The sequence below is a fragment of the Podarcis melisellensis genome (assembly GCF_964234715.1).
Source record: "Podarcis melisellensis genome assembly, chromosome: Z".
Lineage (NCBI taxonomy): Eukaryota > Metazoa > Chordata > Lepidosauria > Squamata > Lacertidae > Podarcis > Podarcis melisellensis.
Genome location: NC_138547.1, coordinates 16,612,886 through 16,631,588, shown reverse-complemented (window position 1 = coordinate 16,631,588; position 18,703 = coordinate 16,612,886). Strand labels below are relative to the sequence as shown.

General features: G+C 45.8%; 1 long non-coding RNA gene across 2 annotated transcripts; it reads right to left on the bottom strand.

Moving 5' to 3' along the window:
- Positions 1-7,100: 7,100 nt before the first annotated feature.
- Positions 7,101-17,309, bottom strand: LOC309362323. 2 transcript variants are annotated; one of them, XR_014164908.1, is made up of 4 exons: positions 17,133-17,309; positions 15,755-16,045; positions 11,483-11,599; positions 7,101-7,370 (listed from the first exon to the last, which is right to left on the bottom strand). It is a non-coding gene; the product is annotated as an uncharacterized lncRNA (long non-coding RNA). The 2 variants fall into 2 exon arrangements; XR_014164909.1 differs by lacking the exon at positions 7,101-7,370 and having other exon boundaries at positions 10,025-11,599.
- Positions 17,310-18,703: the final 1,394 nt, after the last annotated feature.

Genomic DNA, 18,703 nt, shown 5'->3' with positions numbered 1-18,703 from the left:
AGAACAGTGGTTTGCAGAAGGCCATAGTTCAGAGACTGCAGAGGGGGAAAGCTGGGAAATATTGGAAGAGGAACAGCAGGAAGAAGAAACAACCGGGGAAGAGGCAGCTGACAGACTCAGTGTCTTTGGAGAGCATTCCTGAGCCCCCCACTCCCAGGGCTAGTTGTGCATTAAGGGTAGTAGAACAGAAAGCTCAGAGGCAGAAAGCCCAGATCAGACAGCACAGGGATGACGTAGGATAAGACAGATGGAGGGGTTGGGCTTTACTTGGAGCAACGTCATCATTGAAATACGAACCACATTCCTTTGTCTCCCTCTCTCTGAATACTGAATAAATTATGTGGTAAGGATTTTTTCCGTTTATCTGCTTTTTTTTGGCTGCCACCGTGGGAGGGATAGGATTCCTTGGACCTTGACAGTACTAGGGTGTAGCGTGAGATCATATTAGGCACCACCAACATGATGGCACATCTCATGGACAAGACTCCCACACCAGACCTCAGGCAAGCTCTGCATGCACCTGCTACCATGAAGCTCATTGATAGTTCTGTGCATGAATTCCTGATCTTAAATCAATTCAGGCCAAGCTGGGAATCTGCTGGATAGTGTTAAAGCAGCCCTGGATTGCCCCTAGTTGGGTTGGGTTGAACTGGATCAATCCAGGGCTGACAAAAAGGTGCCAACTGCCAGAGAAGGATGACTGGGAAGAAGACATGCAGGCAGCCTAAGGTAGCCTAAGGCAGCCATTTTTTCCCTCCATCTGTCTGACTTTACAATGCCTCCAGGTCAATTTGGGACCCATATCAGGTTGGCTCAGCCCCAGATCATCCCGTGTTGGATCAGGGCTGCTCCAAAGTGATGTATCAGACCCCAGATTACCGTGTACTGTATTCTCCATAAGAATACATGGTAGGGTTGGTACGGTCCCTCATGAAAAAGAGGCCACATTAACACCATCCATTTAAAGCCATCCTCCAAAGAATCCTGGGAGCTGTAGTTTGCTAAAGGTGCTGAGACTTGATGGGAGACCCCTTATTTTGCTAATTCCCAGTGTTCTCAGGCAAGAGGGATTGATTAGGAATGCAGGTAGCTGCCTTATACCAAATAAGACCATTGGTCAATCTAGCCCAGTACTGTCTATGCTGACTGGCAGCAACTCTCTAGGATTTCAGGCAGGAAGCCTCTCCCAACTCTACCTGGAGATGCCAGGGATTGAACCTCAGACTTTCTGAGAGCCAGTGTGGTGTAGTGGTTAAGAGCGGTAGACTCGTAATCTAGTGAACTGGGTTCGCTTCCCCGCTCCTCCACATGCAGTGGGTGACCTTGGGCTAGTCACACTTCTCTGAAGTCTCTCAGCCCCATTCACCTCACAGAGTGTTTGTTGTGGGGGAGGAAGGGAAAGGAGAATGTCAGCCACTTTGAGACTCCTTAGGATAGTGATAAAGCGGGATATCAAATCCAAACTCTTCTTCTTCTTCTGAGTGCAAGGCAGGCACCCTGCCACTGAACTATTGGCCTCCCTCACTCTGGAAATTGGAGCCCTGGAAGGGGAACTGGGGTCTCCCAAAAAGTCTCAGGACTCTTAACACCACAGCTTCTAGATTTTTTGGGTGGGGTGGGGTGAGTAGCTGTGCTTTTTAAAATGGTATGATACTGCTTTAAATGTTTGGTAAAAGGTAAAGGTAAAGGAACCCCTGACCATTAGGTCCAGTCGTGGCCGACTCTGGGGTTGTGGCGCTCATCTCGCTTTATTGGCCAAGGGACCCGGCGTACAACTTCCGGGTCATGTGGCCAGCATGACTAAGCCACTTCTGGCAAACCAGAGCAGCACACGGAAACGCCACTTACCTTCCCACCGGAGCGGTACCTATTTGTCTACTTGCACTTTGACATGCTTTCAAACTGCTAAGTTGGCAGGAGTAGGGACCGAGCAACGGGAGCTCACCCCGTTGAGGGGATTCGAACCGCCGACCTTCTGATCGGCAAGTCCTAGGCTCTGTGGTTTAACCCACAGTGCCACCCGCGTCTGGTATGAATGTGCATTTGTCTTCCTCCTTGTTACTTTTGTCTTCCTGTCTTTTCAGGGTCCCTTTAGAAGCCCATCCCCAAAGAAATCACACTGTCTGCCCTTGTGGCTGCAAACAACCCCTCACCTCCTACCCAAAGTGCCTGCTGGATATATGTATCCCACCCCCTGCTGCCAATGCCTGCCCAGGCCCTTGCGCTGGTGAGCAGCAGATGCATGGCAGTGCCCCCATCGGCATGGCAACAGCACGTCTTGCCCAATGCAGTGTTACCACAAGCAGCTGCACCCAAAGCACAGGGCACCTGAGCCCCAGGCTCCGGCGGTTTCACAAAGCTGCATTCAGATGCTATCCCTGGCGTGGTTTCAGGAGAAGGGGGATGCTGAAGACAAAACAGACACGAAATCAGGAGAGAGAGGGAGAGAGAAAGACTTTGCAAGCATGGAACTGTTGCATCATTAGCATCTTTTTTAAAATCCCTGCACCAAGCAGGATTGGAGATCTAGTTTGAAACATGGCAGCCTGATTGTCTCAGCTTTTGTTGTTGGAGAAAACAGAAGTTCCTAACACTTTGGGGGCATTTTAATTTTTTTTCTTTGTAGGTGCCAGATGAACTATTACAGATTGAGCCACCAGACTGCACACATGCATGGATCATGTATTTCAAACCTTTCCTGCAAGTTTCTTCTTTTTTAAAGTCCATGTAGTAAGCTAGCTTATCTATTACTACTACTACTACTACTACTACTACTATATCTATACCCCACCATTTTCCCTGACAGGGACTCAAGGAACAGTGTGGTGTAATGGCTAGAGCAGGGTGTTGCAACATGCAGCCCAAGGGCCACATGTGACCAACAAGGCCTTTCTTCGTGGCACTTGGCAACATTTGATGCCCCCCTGCAGCCCTCATGCTGCCTTCCCCAAGCCAGATCAGCAAAGCACTGGGCTGTGGGGAGGATGCATGTGGGCTCAGACAGGGTCCTGGTGTCTTCCTTCCTCCTTCCTAAAACCTAGTGAGCACTTTCCCAACTTTGGGAAGAAAGTGGGAGTGCTCTGGGACCCTTCCCCAAGCCCAGTGCCTTGCTTAGTTAGTTTTGGGAAGGCAGTGCGAGGGCTGGCGAGGCTTTAAATTTTAGCCTTGCTCCCCTGTGCTACCACAAGGCAATGTGCGGCCCGCAGATTGCATGTCAAAGTACTCTTGCGGCCCACTTGGTATAAGTTGGACCACCCTGGGCTAGAGAGTCAGGCCAGATTCAAGGGGGAGTTGGTACCCCAAGCACTGCTGTGAGGTTGTGATGTCTCTCCATCCCCTCATCATGCCCTCTGTTTTCCCCCTCTGCTGAGCACCTGAAAAGGCCTGCAAGGAGGCACCCCCCCTCTTCCCCCCTTATGCCCCCCTCCATGAAAGCAGCTCTGCAAATATTTGAATTAAGGTCCCCCGGGGAGTCCCCGTCACCAAGTCACTGATTTCTCCTCCTTCATTATATCTCAGTGTAATTTACTGAGGGATGGCGTGTGCCTCTGATGGAGAGATTTCCCAGCAGGAGTCTCAGAGAGAGCTCACAAATCAAGGATGGGGGGGGGGAGGCGCATGCAGAGGGCCATTAGAATATGAAAAGGTGAGGCAGGCTGTGGGGTGGAGAGGGTTCCCCCACCAACCCTCCCTCCATTCTTGCTCTTGTTCTCCAGGACCTAGGAGTGGAGCATTAGCAAATCATGTGCTAAGACTGTTTGTGCCTTCACACTGAGCCAACGCTCTCCCAGCAAGGACCAACAGCATTGCTCTGACTGTAAAGGTGCTGCCAGTGTCTTTGGTTTCATCAGAGAAGAGCACTGTGGGTATTCTAAGGATAACAGACAGGTTGTGGCTAGGCCACAAGGTGTCACACAAGATTTTGCCCACTCCAATCATCTGTTTTATTAGGAACGTGAGATGAGGCCAGCTGGATTACTCCAGTGGCCCATCTAGTTCAGCATTCTCTTCTCATAGTGGCCAACCAGGTGCCCCAATGAGAAGCCCACAGGAAGGACCCAAACCCAAAGTTTCCAGTAACTGGTATTCAGAATTATTAATTGCTTTCATAGTGTAGGCAGGGCATAGCCCTTGTAGCTAGTAGCCATCAATTGCCCTCTCCTCCACAAATTTGTCTAATCCTCTTTTAAAACCATCCAAGTTGGTGGCCATCACTGCCTCATCTGTAGTATACATTTAAAGCCGTTTTTCTACCATTTTAAATAATTGTGGCTTCCCCCAAAGAATCCTGGGAAGTGTGGTTTGTCGAGGATGCTGAAAGTTGTTAGGGGACACCCACCCACCCCACACTTCATTCCCCTCAGAGTTTCCTGGGATTGATTGTTAAGCCGCTCTGAGAGTTGTCATTAAGTCAATGGATCTACTCTGTGTAGAATTTAGTTGGACTCAGCTCTCTCTGTTTGCTGTATAAATTAATATGGTTTGAGAGTTAGGTTTTGTGGGGTTTATGACTGGCTTTTAATTCTTCATGTCAGTTTTACCAAGAAATTTGATGATCAACAAGAACACATGGATGAGTCTTATCCCAAGATTCTTACTATATATATTTATTTTTTATTTAGAAGGTTTATTCAGAGGTCACCAACCCTGCACCCATTAAGGCATCCAATTTGTGTGCCAAGGCAGAAGGTTTTTCCTTCTTTTTTAAGCAAGTCTCTTAAACCCACCCACCCCCTCCCCCCAAAAAAGAAAACTAGGAAGCAGCTCAAGGGAAGTCATAGTACTGCTCTATTCTGCCTTGGTCAGACTGCAGTAAGAGTCCTGTGTCCAGTTCTGATAGGCTGGAAGATGTGCAGAGGAAAATGACCAAGATGATAAAGGGACTGGAAATCAAGCCTTGTGAGGAATGGTTGAAGGAGCTGGGTATATTTAGCCTGCAGAAGAGAAGACCAAATGGTGATATGGCAGTCATCTTCAAATAAATGAAGGTCACATGGAAGAGGGAGCAAACTTGTTTTCTGCTGCTCCAGAGGGCAGGACCTAAACCAATGGATTCTGATGGTAAGAGGTGTTTGACAATGGACTCCATCAGAAAGTGGTGGGCTCTCCGTTGGAGGTTTTTAAGCAGAGGTTGGATGACCACCTGTCAGGGATTCTTTAGTTGTGATTCCTGCATTGCAGGGAGTTGGACTAGATTATCTTTGGGGTCACTTCCAATTCTACAATTCAATGATGATTCAGAATGTGCCAGTATTGGTAGGATATCCAGCTTCATATAACCAATATGCTTCACTCTAATGCACGAAGGGGTTAATACCATAGAGTAAGCTGTCCTGACGGAATTTGCTAGGTCTCTGCCTCTTACCTTAGGAGGAAGGGTTACCAAACCTTTTTCTTTCACTTCTACCATGTGAGGTCTAAGCTGCATGCTCCAAGGTTACACCATGTGGCTTAAGCAAGCCATCTTTGTTCTTCTATACAAATAATTTAGAAACATTTTATCCAGGCGTGCCAAGTGGTGGGGACTGAGGGGTCTTCAGCCTCCCTCCCCCATTTTTCAGGGTGGGGGCTGGGCTCTCCCCAAATCCTGTGGCCTGCTATGCCTCCTCCTCCCCGCCCAATGTCACACGGGGAGGAGACCAAACGCGGAGCCCAGCTGAATGTTCTCCATTCCCCACCCAGCACACAAGCACCAGCATCACAGCAGCAGAACACCCACATATTCCAGCTCATGTGCTAGGTGTGGAGGAGACAAATCACATGACATGTAACATAACGCATCACATGATGCACCCCTGAAATGTGGGGGGCAAGTCGGCGCCCCTGATTTTATCATTTTGGAAAAACCTAAGTTATACTGCTTGACTTTTCTTGCTGCTGCATGGAAAAGCACATGACCTTTGAAGTTTAAGTAAACCATTTTAAACCAAATGTGTGGTCTCTTTCTATGCTAAGGGAAGAGGGGAACTTTGTAAGCAACTTAGGAATGGATATTTTAAAGGTATAACAGCCTATATTTCTGCATTTTACTTTGCTGCATATTTTGCAATTTTAAATCTCGGCTGGGGCTCTCTCACCAAAGAGTACTTGCCCTAAAACTGGATCTAGGAATCCAGGTAACACTCCTTTTTATTTTATACATTTATTTTATTTTATACTTTTAAACCAAATACAGAACAAAAAACCAACACTATGCTCCTAAGTGACTTTTGTGAAATGAGCCGACCTGCTTCCATGTGTCACAGTTATTCGCCAATGAGCTGTGATTAATAAGTGAGTAATTTGCACATCAGGCAATAGGAATCCAGGAGTTCTAAAGTGCTTTTTTCTCTCCTCCTCTTCAGTATTGCTTCTGTCTTATTTTCTAGTAGTCTTTGGAACCTCTGCAGTTTGCCCTTTCCCCCTAGCAACCAGGAGGCTTCTTTCCTGACACGGGTTCGTCTGAGATCAGGTACTCCCTAGCATTTCTGTAAATGCTACCACACAATAACTGAAGGTGGGTATTAAAGTATCCTCTCCTCAAATGGCAAGTGCAAAATGTGAAAACTGTACTTTGGCATGTTTCTGGCTGTGCAGGACATAAAGACCCGGCAACTAATAAAGAGTTCACATTCCACATGCAAGGCAGGCGGCACTCTGCCAAGGAGCGACAACCCTTCCCCTATGAATGAAGTAAGATTCCAATTCTCTTTGTTCTGAATTTAAGGCCAATTTAAACAAGAACATGGGAAGCTACTGTATACTGCAGAGTCAGACTAGCGGTCCTACATGGACTAACAGCAGATTTCTAGGGGGTTTAGAGTAGGGGATATTCCCTGCCCTACCAGGAGAACCTACAGGTTGAACCTGAGACCTCAGCATGCAGAGTAGATACCCTACTATTGAACTAACCAAAACTTTTCCCAAGAAAGAGTAAATTGACTTATGCCCCAATGAACATAGTAATTTTCAAGCTTCTCTGCATTGCAACAGACCACACAGTTGTCCACTCTGGAAATTAAAACCACAGGGCTACTTCCATGCTTTCAATGGAAACATGGAGTGCGATTCATGCAACATGTTGGCGACTAATATACAGAAAAGTAAGCAAGAGGCTGCTGTTTGCCCAATGGGGTCCTTTTACTGGGGGTTGCAGGTAGCACACTCCCAAGGTAGTTTTCCGGGCTTCTTCAGTGGTTTAATCTCAAAGCCTTGAGATGTATATTGATATTCAATTTCATAGAGAATACTATTTCTTGGCTTAAGATCTTGATTACTTGAACTGCCAGGGCGAAACAACTTTATTAACATCCATCTACAACTTCACTAGCATCTCTCGGTATTGTGAACAACATCAAACTTATCTTTTGTTGGTATCTTAATGAACTTACCTAAAAAGATAAAGAAAACAAAAGACTGAGTTAAGCACTTGAAAAAGCCATTGAAATCAGACAATTTAAGTTCATCTCAGGTTGGGTAGTTCGCAAGTCTCTGTGGCTTTGCATAAGTTTGTGTATTTTTCTCAGAAGATTAATAAAGAATGCATAATTATTTTGATAATTATTGTGTGTATATTAGTTGCCAACATGTTGCATGTTGTACTACTTCTAAAAGCAACACAGGTTGCATTGTGGTATTTTCAATGGAAACATGGCAGGACCTATCATGGCAATTTTTTGGAGAAGGTTTGATCCCACATCAAGTCTTGGTGAAACGAATGCTGCCTGGTCTCTTCTTGGAGCAGACCAGCCTTCTGTTTAAATGTTTTGATGTCTGTAGTCAGACAAATGGTGAGCTGGTGCGAGGAAGAGAGATCTTTGCCACCTTCCTCTAAAACAAAACAGAACAGTCCTACGTGAAAGCTGGCCTTTGAGCCAGGAGAGGCTGTGCTGGGAGACCTTACCACTTCCCTGCGATGTGTCAGAGCAGAGTTCTTCAAAATTACTGACCCACCACCAGGGGAATCCGATTGCAACAATCTGTGTGGCAAGCAACCCCTCGCTCATCTGCCACGGAGGCCCTGCGTGGAGAATCTCCAAGCTCCTATGAATAGAGAGCGCTGGATTCAATCTACGGTTCCCCTGAGGACGTGCCTTACAGGAGAAGTGCAGTGATGGGGAGCAGTTCAAGGGGGAGCCGCTTGTGGTAGTTTGTATCCGGGGAACAGGGAGGTGTTGTGTATCGGCTCAGACTGCTATTCTATCTGCACTGATTCCCTGACACATAAAATCATAGAATTGTAGAGTGGGAAAGGACCTCAAGGGTCATCCTGTCCAACACTCCTGCGATGCGGGAATCATAGATAAAAAATCCATGACAGATGGCTATCCAACCTCCTCTTACTTTTATTTTATTATTTATTAAATTTGTATACTGCCCTTCATCCATAGATTGCAGGATGGTTCAAAACATAAAAATACAAGATAATAAAAAGCAAAAAAACCATTAAAAGTAAGGAAAAGAACATGCAAATAGCCCCGCCAATGAAGCAAAGCCTGCCACTTTCTGAGGGAGCCCGTTCAACAGTCAAAAGGCACTTACAGTTTAGTCAGAATCTCCGTTCCTGTCATTTGAACCCACTGGTGTGGGTTGGGTCCTACCCTCTGGAGCAGCAGAAAACAAGCCTGCTCCATCTTCCATGTGGGAGCCCTTCAGTTACTTGAAGATGGTTATGAAGGCACCTCTAAGCCTTCAGTGTGGTGTAGTGGAAAATAGGGACATTTCAGGATCAAATTAGAAGCCAGGACAGAGCCAGTGTGGTGGAGTGGTTAAGAGCGGTAGACTCGTAATCTGGTGAACCGGGTTCGCTTCCCCGCTCCTCCAGCTGAAGCTGCTGGGTGATCTTGGGCCAGTCACACTTCTCTGAAGTCTCTCAGCCCCGCTCACCTCACAGAGTGTTTGTTGTGGGGGAGGAAGGGAAAGGAGAATGTTAGGCACTTGGAGACTCCTTAGGACAGTGATAAAGTGGGATATCAAATCCAAACTCTTCTTCTCTTCTCTTGCTAAACATGCCCAAATCTTTCTACCATTCCTCAAGGCTTGGTTTCCAGACCCTTTATCATCTTGGCTGCACACATTCCAGCTTGTGAATATACTTCTCAAACTGTGATGTCAGCTTGGTATTGTTCAAACTGGCTGGCAGCAGCTCTCCAGGGTTTCAGTCCTGCCCTACTTGGGAGATGTCACTGGGGATGGAACCCTGGACCTTCATCATGCAAGACAGATGCTCTACGACTGACATTCACCCTTTCCTCTAAAACTGAAATAAGATTCTAGTCCTCATGTTCCTGAATAAAATACTGTATTAAATAGAGGAAGACACATTATCCTGAGTCAGAGCACTGACTCTGCTCACTATTGTCTAGCTCACTATTGTCTACACTGACTGACAGTGGTTCTCCAGGGTTTCAGAGACAGAACTATGGCCCCTCCTCCAAAATAAAATAAGATTCTAGTCCTCATCGTTTCTAAATAAAAGCATGATTTAAATAAGGAGCTGTCCTTTGCTGAATCAGAAATTGGTCTATCTAGCTCAATATTGTCTACTCTGACTGGCAACAGCTCTCTGGACATTCAGACAGGGTTTTCTCCCAGACTTACATGGAGATGCCATCTGGGATTAAACATGGGACCTTCTGCATGCAAAACAGGTGTCCTACCACTGAGCTACAGCCATCTTTTCAAATGTATATCCCACCCTTCCTCCCAAATGAGCCCAGGGCTGTTCTTTGTCACTCGTTTATCATGAGGAAAATGTGAAACCTCAAACCTCAACTTTGGATTTCTAAATTTGTGAGAAATTGATATTTTGGTGCCGCAGCTCCTACACTTTGGAACTCCCTGCCTGTTGACACCAGGCAAGTGCCTTCACTATACTCTTTTCAGCGTCTGTTTAGGCTAGCCTGCCCAGATGTTTAGAAAGCTGATACCAGTTTCAATTTGTTTTTAACCTACTGTTATTTTAACTTTTTGAAAGTATTAAATCGTTGTTTACATTTTTTCATATTGATACTTTTATTGCTATATATTTTTTGTAAACTGCTTTAAAAAAACCCAAACGGTGTATAAATTTTATGAAATAAATAAGAGAATACATAAATAAAATTTCCTTCAAAGAATCCTGTAGTCTGTTAAGGGTGCTGGGAATTGTAGCACTGTCAGGGGTAAACTACAGTTCCCAATATTCCTTTTGGTGGGGATGGGATCCATGTGATTTATATGTGTTTTATGATGTGGACATCATAACAGGGAATCCTGGGTAGACCTGATGTCTACCCAGCCCTGCATTAGGTAACCTATGTTATTTCATTTTCAAATTTTCTGAATCTTGTACAGAGTACTGTACAGGTTAGAGTCCCTTCCCTCTGCCTCTTTTACTCATGCTCTTTACCAACATGCAGGAGACCAGGCATGCTTTGCTGAAACCCTATAAAAACAAAGGCAGGAAAGAGTCTGAAAGCAGCCCTGTGTGCAATAAAATCACATCAAGACCGCCTTCCTTTCCCCCTTCCAGTGTGGTATCAATGCGCAAGCATGCTTTGGTAACCCAGAGGATTTAAAAAAAGAAGAAGATGCAAATGAACAGATGGAACGGAAAGATGAGGCAGAACGCCCGTGCCCTAATTCTGGAAATCATTTTAAGAAATTCTCCTAGCTGAACTGGAATCCAGAAGGAAGAAGACAGAAAGCAGACGGGACCATGGGGGAAATAGGGGGATGGAATAGATGGGAGAAATTTGCTTGTAATAATGTAAGAACCACTAGTCCATCTAGTGCAGAGTCCTCTTTTCACAGTAGCCAACCAGATGCCCCAAAGGGAAATTCACTAGCAGGATTTGAGCACAAGAGCAACTCCCCGTTCCTGTGGTTTCCAGCAAATTGTATTCAGAAGTGCTGCTGCCTCCAGCTGTGGAGGCAAAGCATAGCCATCCTGGTGAGCAGCCATTGGTAGCCTTGAACTCCCTAAATTCCCAGACGATGCTTCTGACTGGCCACTGTGAGAACAGGATGCTGGGCTAGATGGGCCTTTGGCCTGATTCAGAAGCGCTCTTCTTACGTTCTTCTTACGGAAAATCAGCATTGAGGGGGAAATGTGCCTATTAGGCAAAAACACCATACAAAGATGTTTATATTAGGAGAAATTCACACTGAAATGCTGAAAATTTTTCACATGGGCTTAGAGAGAAATTACAAACTGACATGGAAATGTGGAGAACAGAACTTAAGAAAGGAAAAACGAGAAGCAAAACTGGCATATTTGATGGTCCTCGCACACACTGCCACTGGACCCCCTCTTCATAACCTGCCCCGATCCTGCCTTATACTGTGCCTGATTCTTCTGACGGGCAACAAAGCTTCAGGTAAGGATAAAAATAAAAGCGGCAGTGGGGATACAGAGATAGCATGGTACCTGTTGCAAAATAAGTGGCAGCCCATCATTCCTGCCTATCTCTGCTTCATCACACGGTGCTGTGCAGGATAACTTCGTGGTTGATCATACCACCTGTTAATTTCTGTGCAGGGAGGAAAAGGCCATTTGGATTTTCTGCCTTGAGTACCAACAGGTCTTGAACCTGCCACCTGCAGATCATTCTTCCAGATGGACTGAGCTGAAATTAACCTGGAGAGAGAAACGGGAAAATTTGGTCCGGCAGCACCTATTATTTGAAACTAAGTGCTTGTTGACATTAGGCAGCTACACTCACTGTTGATGTTATTTATTTTATTTATGGATTTCATAAAATGTATAAGCACATAGCTTGATGGTAAAAAAAAACCACAACCCACCCAAAAATCAAACCCTCAAAGCAGCTTGCAAAAAACATAAAGCAATAAAATTATGAATAAGGAAAAGGAACAACCATAATGTTTTAAATTTAAAAAGTTAAAGTAGCAAGAGACTAGAAGCAGATTAAAACTCACATCAACTTTCTAAGCACCTGTGCAGGCTTGTCTAAACCAAAATGTTCTTAGCAGGTGCTGAAAAGAGTACTGTAAAGGTACCTGCCTAATATCAATAGGCAGGGAGTTCCAAAGTATAGGTGCTGCCAAGCTGAAAGATGTTGACAAGTTTTAATCTTTTTAACGGTTGGTTTTAATTATTTCTAAATGTCTAAATTATTTTTAACCACTTTTGATAATGTTAATATTTATCCTAATGTGCTTAGAGGCTTTACTACAATCAAGCCAAGGTAATTCATTTTTCTCTCATTGTGGCTGATCAGAAGAGCAGGACCACAAGGGGTGGCACCCCTGGCTCTCAGTCCAAAACCCAGATGCGCACACAGGGGTCTAGGAAGTTTGGCAACCCAAGATTGGGAGAGGGAAGTTGCATGATGTTCCTGTAAAGCTGAAGCTGTCTCTGTGCTTGCACCCTTCCAAAATCTGTTCAGCTGAATGTCTGCCAGACGTTTCATGAGGCTACAGCAAAGCAAGGAAGAGAAAAATGCATATTGTTCTCCCTCTCTTTCAGAGCAGCTGAAAGGTGCTCCTCTCCTTAAACTTCCTCACCCCTGCTGGCCATTAGAAGAACTTGTAGCTAATAACTTGTGTCCGAGTTTGCTTAGTTCCTCCTCCCTCCTAAATCTCTTTTCCCTTTGTGCCTTGTCTTTTAAGATTGCATGTTTGTTCTTTCCCCTGATCTGTAAGTGGAAACTTTTGGCTGAAGAAGGAGGTGAATAATGCCCCCTTTTGGCCAGTTTGCCACCTCAATACAATCCCATGCATGGTTTCTTAGAAGAAAGACCCATGGGGTTTATCCCAACTAAGCATCTAGGTGATGGGTCTAGATATTTTTGGGCTCCAACTGCCATCAACCCCAGCCAGGGGTGATGAGGGCTGGAGGATCACAGATTAGCCTCCGCAGCTATTATGACTGCAGACTTCTTAAGCCTGCACTACACATCCAGTAGGATGAGGTTATTGGTAGAGACCTAAGTGATAAGGTAGACTATACCCTTTCTAGCTGGTGGGGACGACAGCAATTTTTGATGTTCCCTCTTGGACCCAAACAAACAACAAAACTCCCTGCTAGTAGAAAGCTAGCACATGTCAGAAAGGCAGGAAGATTCTCCAATCCTGTATTCTTCAATCATTTCAAATACAGGATCCATATTCAACTGAAATGTAAGACCATAAGAAAATAATGGTTGCTGGATCAGGCCAAAGGGGGCCCATTTTGGTGGGAAACCTGTAAGCAGGACCCGAGCACAAGAGCACTCTTCCCTCTTGTAATTTCCAGCAACTAGTATTCAAAAACATTGCTGTCTCCAACCATGGAAGTAGAGTTGTTGACATTGCGGCTAGTAGCCCTCAGCCAATCCACTTTTAAAGCCATCCAGGCTGGGGGCCATAATTGTCTCCTGTGTGAGAGATTTCCATACTTTTTAAATCATTGCCACTCACTTCAATCAGGCTGTATTGAGGTCCTGGCCCAGGAGTTGAAGAGTGATGTGGACCCTATCTTATTCCCTTTCCTGCTAGCTTTCTATTTGCAATGAGTTGGTGTGATTTACAGTCATTGTTGCCAACTCAGATATCTAGTATGCTGGTGTGTATTTAGTTCATGACTGGTTTTAATTTTCTGAATGTTTTAACTGTTTTTACTAAATAATTCTATTGTTTTATTCTTTTTTGTAAACTGTTTTGAGGCATTTATTTATTGAATTTATATCCCCCTCCCCTCTATGGAGACTCTCCAGAGACTCTCCTTCTCCTCATTTAATCCCCACAACAACCCAGCAAAGTAGGTTAGGCTGAGAGTGAGCAAATGACCCCCACTGACCTTCGTAGCCAAGCGAGGAGATTCAAACTCCCAAGTCCTAGCCTGGTGCTCTAACCACCACACCAAACTAGGTAGCTTTCAAAAGATTATTGTTTGTTTTCTACCATCAAGCAGTATATAAATTTTGTGAAATAAATAACAATTTAAAATGAATGTGTGTGAGGGGGTGTTTATAAAGGTGAACCTTCCTCCAGCAAGCTCCAAGTGGTACAGTCCCTTCTAGAGCCCCAGCACAAAGGGACTCAACCACTTCTTGACCAGAAGCCAAGCAGGGCTTTTAAATCTAGTGGACTGTTCTGCAGATGAAACCGGGGCAAGCTTTTGGAGGTGTGGGAGGCAAGCAGCTGGACTGCGATGGAGGGAGCCAAGCCTGCTCAGTTTGGGAAGGTTTTCTGCGAGGGAGGGAAGAGGCAGAGAGAGGGGAACAGCCGTGTTCAGTGGAAAGGAATGTCCTCCCGGGATGGCTCGGCTGAACCTCAGCCAAGAGTCCCTGTGAAGCCAGTTCTTTTCCAAGCCTGCAACCTCAGGCTGTGTGTGTGTGTTTTAAGGAGGACAGAAAAGCACACAACTTTGTTTCTTTCTCTTTCGAAAATTTTCATGAATCTTCTGGAAATGTTCTTCCACACACCCCAATGTGGCTCACACACCCCAAGTGTGAGTTTCCAGGAGAGGGCGGGAGGGAGCAGTCCCCCCCCCCCAATAAACCATAAACCCCAGCTCCCCTCTCCTTTTTTAAAGAGGTACGTTTCTAGCATTTGTAGAAGCTGAGGTATGAGGCAAAATGTGCAGGCAGCAATCTCATTTGTTGTGAGAGAAATTAGCACTTTCCATAGTTTACATTTATTTATTATTTAATGTTTGTGTTGTTTTACAGTGGTACCTCGGGTTAAGTACTTAATTCGTTCCGGAGGTCTGTTCTTAACGTGAAACTGTTCTTAACCTGAGGCACCACTTTAGCTAATGGGGCCTCCTGCTGCCGCCTCGCCGCCAGAGCACGATTCTGTTCTCATCCTGAAGCAAAGCTCTTAACCTGAAGCACTATTTCTGGGTTAGCAGAGTCTCTAACCTGAAGCGTATGTAACCTGAAGCGTATGTAACCTGAGGAACCTGTATTTTATTTACAAAATGTATATCCCTTTTTCTCCCAAGGCGCTCATTGTGGCATATGTGGTTATCGCCCTCATTTAATTCCCACAATCACCCTGTGTGGTAGGTTCGCATGAAAAAAGGCTGAAGGTCAGGGCCGTAGCTAGGGGGTGGTAAGGTGGGCCCCCGCCAGGGGCGCAGGTGATTGGGGGGCACAAAATCAGCTAAAAATATGTCCATAAATATAAATATTGATTATTGCCTCATAAGAAATGGTTTTAAATAGAGAGTGAATTGAATGGGTGGAGGGGAGGCGGTTGGAGGGGAGGCAGAAAGAAGAACTAATTTGTCCGTGGCTAGGGGGCGCAATGTGGACGGTTCTGCCAGGGGCACAAGATCACCTCATCTATCCCATCCCTGGAAAAATTCCTGTGGGCACCCAGATAATCCTACTGAGTCCTCCCCAGTAAATGGGTCTAAAAAAATATCACAGCTGAGGGTTCAAACCAACCAAAGTGTGTCTAACCAAGAGGTTAGGCCTCAGACAGGGTAGGGCAAAGGGAGCATTTTCCGCACCTGCAGTGAACCCCCATCCCCATATTTCATATATACAGAGAGAGAAAATTTATAGGATTTATAGAAGCTGAGATGTGAGGCAAAATACATAGGCCATATTCTTACTGTAATTTGTTTTGTGAGAAACTGGCCTGCTCTCCTCGCTTTCAGTATTTTGATTCACCCCCCTCCCCTCAAAAAAAATCCCATGGAGCCAATCCAAAGGTGCTTGCAGACTAGGGGTGGTTGTGGCTATTTTTTAATACAGCAAATAGGTTGTCACAATCTTGCAAACGAGTTGTAGGGTGCAGTTTTTTTGGGGGGGTCATACAAGCTGCATAGACTTCTTACCTTTAAAGCGCATTTCTGCCCCCCGAAATCCTGGGGACTGCAGTTTGTGCCTCGAGAGAGAGAGCTACCATTCCAACACCCTCAACCAATTGCAGTTCCCAGGATTTGAGGGGAGGTATGCTTTGAGCATGCTTTAAAGGGAATGTACACAGTCTCAGAGTAGAACCACTGAAGTTAATGGGCATGACTAAGCTACATATGCTACTTTCATTGGGTCTGCTCTGTGAAAAACATGGTGGTCGTGCTGGTGTTCTTTCATTTGTTGGATTCCCCCATCAGGAAAGTTTAAATCTGGTTTAACAGAGAGGAGCGGGGTAGACAAAATACAGGGTGGTGAATAATTTCTGTGCATGAGAAGCACTGACCCCATAATAAGCCCCAACCTGGAAAGATCATAGGGTGGTATTCAATGCTAGAGATGATCCATTGAAGTTAATGGCCATAACTACTTTAGGCCCATTTATTTAAATGGGTCTACTGTGAGGAGGATGTAGTTGAATGCAATCCATAGAAATGAATGGACCTTCCTCCAAAATAAGACAAGGTTCCAGACCCCATGGTACAAAATAAAGGGGTGACTTACGTGAGAAACTGCCTCATACTCAGATCAATCAGTCCACCTAGCGCAGTACAATGGTACCTCAGGTTAAGTACTTAATTCGTTCTGGAGGTCCATTCTTAACCTGAAACTGTTCGTAACCTGAAGCACTACTTTAGCTAATGGGGCCTCCTGCTGCCGCCACGCCGCCAGAGCACGATTTCTGTTCTCATCCTGAAGCAAAGTTCTTAACCCAAGGTACTATTTCTGGGTTAGCGGAGTCTGTAACCTGAAGCGTATGTACTGTAACCTGAAGCGTATGTAACCCGAGGTACCACTGTATTATTTGCACTGAGAGGCAGCAGCTCTCCAGGGTTTTGAAAGCTGGGTCTGTCTCCCAGTCCTACTTGGGGGGCTGAACCTGGAACAATCTGTATGCAGATACTCTACCCACTAAGCCACGCCCCCCTTTCCCAAACCCGAAGAGCCCGCTGGATCAGGCCAATGGCCCATCTAGTCTAGGATCCTGTTATCAAAGTGTCCAATCTGATGCCTGCAGAAACTAATGCCTGCGGTTCGTTTGCACTGTGAACCGCTCTGAGACCTCTAGGTATAGGGCGATATATAAATTCAATAAATAATAATAACTTAAGCAGGACCTGAGCGTAACACCTCTCCACTCTTATGGCTCACAACAATGGTTATTCGGGGAAAAAATGTTGCCATTAACCTTGGAGGCAGAGCCTAGGTGCCATGGTTAGTAGCCATTGATAGCCCTAGTTGTTATTTTTTATAAAAACCCTGCATAAATCCCCCTCCTCCGCGGGTTCGAATCCTGACCTCTCCCTTCGCGTCCCCAGCTCCGCGAGTGTGTTTGTGTTTATTCCTGCTCTCTCCCTTGAAGTAATCCACACACCAGCTGCCTGCCTGCCTGCCTCTCTCCCCCTTCTCGTCCTCCGTCTCCTTCCACCCCCCCTCCTCCGTTTTTTCTATAACTCAAAAGCTTGTCAGCCTAGTTCCAGACTACTGGCGCCAACCTTCTCTCCGGGAAGGGGAAGAAGAGAAGCGGGAGGGAGGGGAGAAAAGGCTCCTCCACATGAACGCACATCAAACCAGCCCTTTATCTCCCCGGAATGCTTTTCAGCTGCACTTTTCCTTCTCCCTCCACCCCCCGCCCTCTTTAAACCTCCCCCTACCCCTGCAAAAATAAAATACCATTGCTACCCTTAATGAAGGAGGCTGCAAAGGAGAATATTATATATGCGTCTGTCTGCGTGCAGTGTGTGTGCAAGCGAAGTGAGTCTACTCGGAAGTAAAGGGGTTGTTGCTTTGTAACGGGGTTGGCTCCGCTGGAAGGGCTTGCAAGCCTAAATAAATAGCGGGTGGAGAAACGGGGGGGGGGGTGTGGAATAGAAAACACCCAAGCAAACACGGCATCTATTATTTATCCAGGCGATTAATTATTGAAGGCGCTGTGGGGGGGGGCACAGAAAAATAGGTGTGTGCTGGAGGGAGGGGGAGATGCAGAAAGTGCATGCAAGCCCTGGGAATAGGGAGAGAAAGGAAATAAAATGGGGGTGTTGTTTTGCAAAGACAATGAAGGGCGCTGAGCCAACATCCCCCCCCCCAACAGAGAAACCCCTCCCGCCAACTCCATACAGGAAGGAAGGGGGGTTATCGCACAACTCAAGTTTGCGAAAGAGATCCAGATTATTTTTTATGGGGGGGGTGGAGTCCACAGTTGACTTTTCATTTCCCAAAGCGGGCTAATCCTCTCCCCATTACCACTATGGGGGGTGTTTCATGCAAGACTCCTACTTCTGGAAGAATGACTTTCCACTTTTTCTGGAGCAGAGAAGACAGGGGAGGGGGGGCTTAAAGAAGAGTGTTGGATTTTATTGGATCGGAGACTCCAGGTTCTCAAATTCTTGCTTGGGTCTGAAGCTCCCAACTGGTTTGATCATGGTCTACTCAGAAGTAAACAATGAAGCTTTATTTGCAGGAAAGTGCGGGGTAGGCTTGCAACCTAAGTGACCTTGCTGCTCGCCCCCCCCCGGGAATATATAGGATTGGTAAAGGACTCTTAAACAGCAAATGACATAGGAGAGGGGGGAGTGTGTAACCCGCTTCTTTCCCTGCTGTGGAATCGCTCTGGATCACCCCTTCCCCAAAGCATCTGTTACCCCTGCAGAGGTTCTAAATGTGTATTTAAACCCAAGTTTAGGAGTGGGAGAGCAGGAAGTGGAAGAGATGACCTCCCTGAGAGCTGTTTTCCGGAACTGGGTTGAGCGAAAGGGGTTCAAAATGTGTATTTAAACATACATGAAAATGGGGGACAGGACCAGGAAAATATTGGGGGGTGGAGACATGACAGGTGGGGAAAGGGTTATGTACCCCTTCCTCCTGCCTTA